This window comes from Portunus trituberculatus, chromosome 47, assembly GCF_017591435.1.
Source record: "Portunus trituberculatus isolate SZX2019 chromosome 47, ASM1759143v1, whole genome shotgun sequence".
Classification (NCBI taxonomy): Eukaryota; Metazoa; Arthropoda; class Malacostraca; order Decapoda; family Portunidae; genus Portunus; species Portunus trituberculatus.
Window position 1 is genome coordinate 28,419,750 of NC_059301.1, and position 6,000 is coordinate 28,425,749.

At 45.0% G+C, this 6,000-nt stretch overlaps 2 protein-coding genes across 7 annotated transcripts in view; one reads left to right on the forward strand and one right to left on the reverse strand.

Moving 5' to 3' along the window:
• The window catches only part of LOC123520758, a 229,645-nt gene that overhangs the window by 144,720 nt on the left and 78,925 nt on the right, over positions 1-6,000 (reverse strand). The window lies entirely within an intron of this gene.
• The window catches only part of LOC123520757 (nephrin-like), a 77,081-nt gene continuing 75,918 nt past the window's right edge, over positions 4,838-6,000 (forward strand). The window contains exon 1 of the mRNA XM_045283320.1: positions 4,838-4,917. The gene's annotated coding sequence lies outside the window, so the exon portion shown is untranslated. The remainder of the gene's footprint in view (positions 4,918-6,000) is intronic.

A 6,000-nucleotide genomic window follows, 5' to 3' on the forward strand; every position in this document is an offset into this window, starting at 1 on the left:
TTCCTTGATGCCAATCTACCGTCAGACAAAACATGGATAGACAACGACTAATTGCGTAGTAAAGCGGAATACATACATCATAACATGTAGACTACAATAGATGATAAAAATAATAGCAAATTCCTAAAAATGTGTGTGTGTGTGTGTGTGTGTGTGTGTGTGTGTGTGTGTGTGTGTGTGTGTGTGTGTGTGTGTGTAATTCACCTCGGTCGCTGCTGGTCACCCAGCCAGTCTTCCCATTACGGAGCGACCTCAGAGCTCATAGACCGATCTTCGGGTAGGACTGAGACCACAACACACTCCACACACCGGGAAAGCAAGGCCACAACCCCTCGAGTTACATCTCGTACCTATTTACTGCTAGGTGAACAGGGGCCACACATTAAGAGGCTTGCCCATTCGCCTCGCCGCTTCCCGGGACTCGAACCAGGCCCTCTCGATTGTTAGTCGAGCGTGCAAACCACTACACTACGCGGTGTGTGTGTGTTTCACTGTTTGATCTGCTGCAGTCTCTGACGAGACAGCCAGACGTTACCCTACGGAACGAGCTCAGAGTTCATTATTTCCGATCTTCGGATAGGCCTGAGACCAGACACACACCACACACCGGGACAACAAGCTGTGTGTGTGTGTGTGTGTGTGTGTGTGTGTGTGTGTGTGTGTGTGTTTACCTCTCTATTGTTCTCAGATATAATTAAGCTGACGTCCTTTCAGATGTGAGCTATCGGATATCCTGAATGAATATGTAGCCTTGTTCATCCCGCCATTCATCCACTGATTCTGTAAAGTGAATCTTCCGGTGGCATCTCTTTTAACAAACACACACACACACACACACACACACACACACACACACACACACACACACACACACACACACACACACACACACACACACACACACACACACACACACACACACACACACACACACACACACACTCGCGCTTTGGACAACTGAGACCAACATCCACGTCCATTCATAACTCGCACGTTTGTCTCGTCACTTGAATCCTTTATAAACCTCACATCAAACGCGTCGCTACCAAAAGAAAACAAAGTCGTTGCACATGTTTTATCCTGTTGAATAGAGATGAGAAGCAAGTGAGTGCGTCCAGAAGGGAACAACGTGTTGCAGCCTGCCAGGGCAACTGAGAACTACCGTAGGAGACAAATAAATCAGAATTGACTTAAATGTGCACGATTCAATCTGAAATGTATTGTTTGAAATGATTCATGGGAGTTTTTTTTTTTCTGTCAACCTTTTTCTGATAAAATAAAGGTTTCAGTTCTTTTATCATTATTTTTTTCTTCATTTATCAATCTATTTCAATTTTTTTTAATACCTTCATCTTTTTTATTGTACAGTCTGTTATTTCAATTTACTCTCTCTCTCTCTCTCTCTCTCTCTCTCTCTCTCTCTCTCTCTCTCTCTCTCTCTCTCTCTCTCTCTAAACGAACATCAAGACCATCTGTTTCACCGCTAGTCGTCGCCATACACAAAGACCTCCAACCAGACGCACCACATGTGCACACACAGACCCACGCAAACGCACGTACACACACACACACACACACACACACACACACACACACACACACACACACACACACACACACACACACACACACACTACCATCAGGATTATTCAGAGGTTCTGCGGGTATCAAGGCACAAAACAACACCACGAATTCACTCGTCCCTTGAATCCCTAATACAAGACTTGAACGAACTTTAGTCAATTAGAAATAACGCTATGAGGAATGTGAATATGTGTTCAAGTGGACACAGAACTACGATGTTCTGTGTTGACTTTACAAAAAACTGGAGCGACAGAGTAGGAAAAAAAACTGCACTGAGGACAAAGAAGGATAATTTTTTGTGAGTTACCAAGAGTCTATTGGCAAACATGCGATATCCATTTCCTTGACATATCTCTCTCTCTCTCTCTCTCTCTCTCTCTCTCTCTCTCTCTCTCTCTCTCTCTCTCTCTCTCTCTTTGCTTTCCTGGATTATACCTTACTTTGAGAGGCTTGACAAATTGAAATCGAATTCATCCTTTGTTGTTGGGTGGGTAATGTAAAAGGAGAAAATGGAGCAATTATACAATGATGAAACTTATAAATATTCATTCACCAGCAAAGAAGCCATTAGAGAGGAATTCCTGCTTTCCTTGCACATTCGTTATATATTCAAAGTTTCACGTTCGGGGCAACATATTCGTACAAAAATATAAATTTTTTTCACTCACAATCATCTGAGCTGGAAATTATGTATACCTTATGAATGTGTGTGTGTGTGTGTGTGTGTGTGTGTGTGTGTGTGTGTGTGTGTGTGTGTGTGTGTGTGTGTGTGTGTGTGTGTGTGTGTGTGTGTGTGTGTGTTTCACTGTTTGATCTGCTGCAGTCTCTGACGAGACAGCCAGACGTTACCCTACGGAACGAGCTCAGAGCTCATTATTTCCGATCTTCGGATAGGCCTGAGACCAGGCACACACCACACACCGGGACAACAAGGTCACAACTCCTCGATTTACATCCCGTACCTACTCACTGCTAGGTGAACAGGGGCTACACGTGAAAGGAGACACACCCAAATATCTCCACCCGGCCGGGGAATCGAACCCCGGTCCTCTGGCTTGTAAAGCCAGCGCTCTAATCACTGAGCTACCGGGCGTGTGTGTGTGTGTGTGTGTGTGTGTGTGTGTGTGTGTGTGTGTGTGTGTGTGTGTGTGTGTGTGTGTGTGTGTGTGTGTGTATGTATGTATGTATGTATGTATGTATGTATGTATGAATGTGTATGTGTATGTGTATGTGGGTGTGTGGGTGTGAGTGTGGGTGTGGGTGTGAGTGTGGGTGTGGGTGTGGATGTGGGAGTGGATTTGGGTGTGTGGGTATGATTGTTCCTAAGTAACTGTCTGTCTATCCATTATCAAGAAAAAAATATCTATGAATGTTTCATTTTACCTCACTTCACCACGACAGAGGCCTTGCCGCCGTCTCTTCCCGTCCTCATTTATAAGGCTTACGAAGTGTTTGCTTCCTCCCGACGTCGTCGCGAGGCAAGGTATATCCTTCCTAATGACACCGTTACTCCACCCGCTGGGCTCCCAATACATCACCCTATTCCAGGAACACAATTATACGATGCAAAAGTCCTTTTTCCCTGTGTCGATAAGGATGGTTTAAACTCATTTTCACAAGTCAATTAGGACCAATAATTTCGAAATCTTTGCCCTTTCCAGGGTAGAGTTCGAATGACGCAAAGAAAGCTACGCCGATCACACGAAGCCAATGGAATCAAAGGTTATGAAAGGCAAGAAGCCATCGAGTCTCAGGGTTCCTAAAAATCCCTATACTAATTAATCATACTCACCTAACCTTACGCTCATTTGTAGAATCGCTATTTAATCTTTGACAGGCACGTTCATTCATGTACCTATCTAATTCAGTAAAAAAAATATCTGTATGAAAAAAAAAAAATCATATACTGAACGATCGTACAAACAAGTGCCAGCAACACGCAAGAGGCAACCCGGGAACAAACGCTGAAAACTGTTTGTTTAAGCAAAACAGCGGATGTCAGGATCGCCTCGTGTTGTCAGTGACGGACTATATGCACCAATTTCCCACGTTAATTGACTAGCATCTGTCAATGGAAAACAAGGCGTAAAAGCAATTACCGGCCTATGAGGGGAACACGGGAAGTCCCCACCCACACAGAAACCAGCCCACGCTTATAGACTGTCAGAGGAAAGACTACTCTATATCCGATCTGTGCATGGCAGCGACATGTGGCTACACACTGCCTTTTTCAATGGTACATGCTTAGTGATTACTCTCAGGGCAACACTGCACGGTGTTTTTGATGCAATATGTCTGCCCAGGAGTGTATCGGAACATCCCGCCCAAAAACACTTCAATATGCTCCCTTCCACCTGTTGCTAAACTGACTGCACACCTGTTGAACAACTGGTCTTGGTAACAGGGTTCTTTTCGTTTTCCAATGAGGACTCATAACGAGCCCTGCGTCTTCTACCCAGTAAGCTTTCTATGTCATACTTTCCTTTCCTTGTCAGTAATGGTTTCCGTTCACTCCACCCACTTCCTCAGGAAGATGACGTAGCGGTGGCGTGGGACAGTCGAGGTTGGTTGGGGCGAAAGAGAGCAACGTGAAGGGAGGCAGGAAGCGACGGGAGGGACAAATCAATGAGGTAGAGGTGACCTCACTGCTGCAGGTGAATGAATGGAGGGTAGGTGGGCGTTTGCTGGGGGGGTAAAGAGAGCAAACTAGGAAGGGAGGAAGAGGAAGCAATGGAAATGCTTGTCTGAACCACAAGAACGGCATAATAATTTACCATCAAGTGACAGTTGTCACACGACATTCACAGACATTTGAATCTGATATACAAATCTAAAACAAAGGTATAGACAAAATAATAAATAAAAACAAACAAGAATAAAGACAGAAGGGGGCGGGGCAGCGAAGGTAGTCTTGTTGAGAATGCGCGAAAGAGAGAAGGGAGAGGAGAGAGAGGAGGAGAGAGAGAGAGAGAGAGAGAGAGAGAGAGAGAGAGAGAGAGAGAGAGAGAGAGAGAGAGAGAGAGAGAGAGAGAGAGAGAGAGAGAGAGAGAGAGAGAGAGAGAGAGAGAGAGAGAGAGAGAGAGAGAGAGAGAGAGAGAGAGAGAGAGAGAGAGAGAGAGAGAGAGAGAGAGAGAGAGAGAGAGAGAGAGAGAGAGAGAGAGAGAGAGAGGAAGTGGGGGTGGAAAGAGAGCACGCTAGGAAGGCATAGGAAGCGATGTGCGGGAGGGCACGGTGAGGTCGGCATCAGTCGTGTCAGGACGACGCTGAAGACAGGCAGCAGCCCCCGAGCAGCAGCACCAGCACACCCTGCCCAGACACTACGCCTAGTAAGAGGTGAGCGCCTGCATGATTGTCGCTGTCTATCTGTCTTTCAGTGTTGTGCGAATCTCGAGTGTCGCCAGGCTTAGACTTCTGTCCCTTGAGGTTCTTTACAGCATCAACGCGCTGATAAAGTATTTTTACTCCTCCGGTTTTCGGTTCTACTCAATTTTACTTGGCATTGGATGGAAACATCCGCCGCGTAGTTGAGGGTCACTCGTTACTCTGTTAGTTCGGTGTAAAATACAGAATACGAAATGAGAATACAATTATTGATAGATACGTACCAGCTTACAGGGATCAATGTTTTAAATCATTCTCTTTATGATCGCTATTGTAATCTTGTGTCAGATATGTTCTTGCGACTTTTTTTTTATATACCAGCAGTTTAGTAGTACGGTACAGCTTAATTTTCATTCTATTGCCCCGAAAGCCTACGATGTTGTGCAGATTTCTCTCCGGCGAGAGGAGCTCCCAGCCATGTGTGCCGTTCAAAATTCCCGCGCCAATCAGCATCACGTGTGTTGGTTGGTAAGGCAACCGCCAAGCCAACATTACACGGAGGAATCACGCTCGCACAAGGACAGATTTTACCAGGCCTCATATCGGAGTAGTGGTGATGACACCCATGAAGCACGCTGCAGTTCGAACACCAGCAAACTGAAGTGTTTCTTTGCACTGTGAGTGTGGAAAAATAGTGTTATATCTTACCAATCAACGTATACATAACGATCTACACCCTTTGAGGAGTATAAGGACAAGAAAGAGGTTAAATAACTTTGCCGAATACCCCAAGGTGCAGGAATCAAAGCAGTTGGTGTGTGTGTGTGTGTGTGTGTGTGTGTGTGTGTGTGTGTGTGTGTGTGTGTGTGTGTGTGTGTGTGTGTGTGTGTGTGTGTGTGTGTGTGTGTGTGTGTGTGTGTGTGTGTGTGTGTATTCTTGGTTATATTGCTAGTCCAGAAAAATCGTCCTTTAATTTTCTCAATCACTTATAAAAATTATACATAATCCGCAAATTTTTCATAGTAGGGAAATAAAGAAGTTGACAAAGACATGATAACAGTAGCAGGGCCAATCGAGATTACTTTACCTCATCTG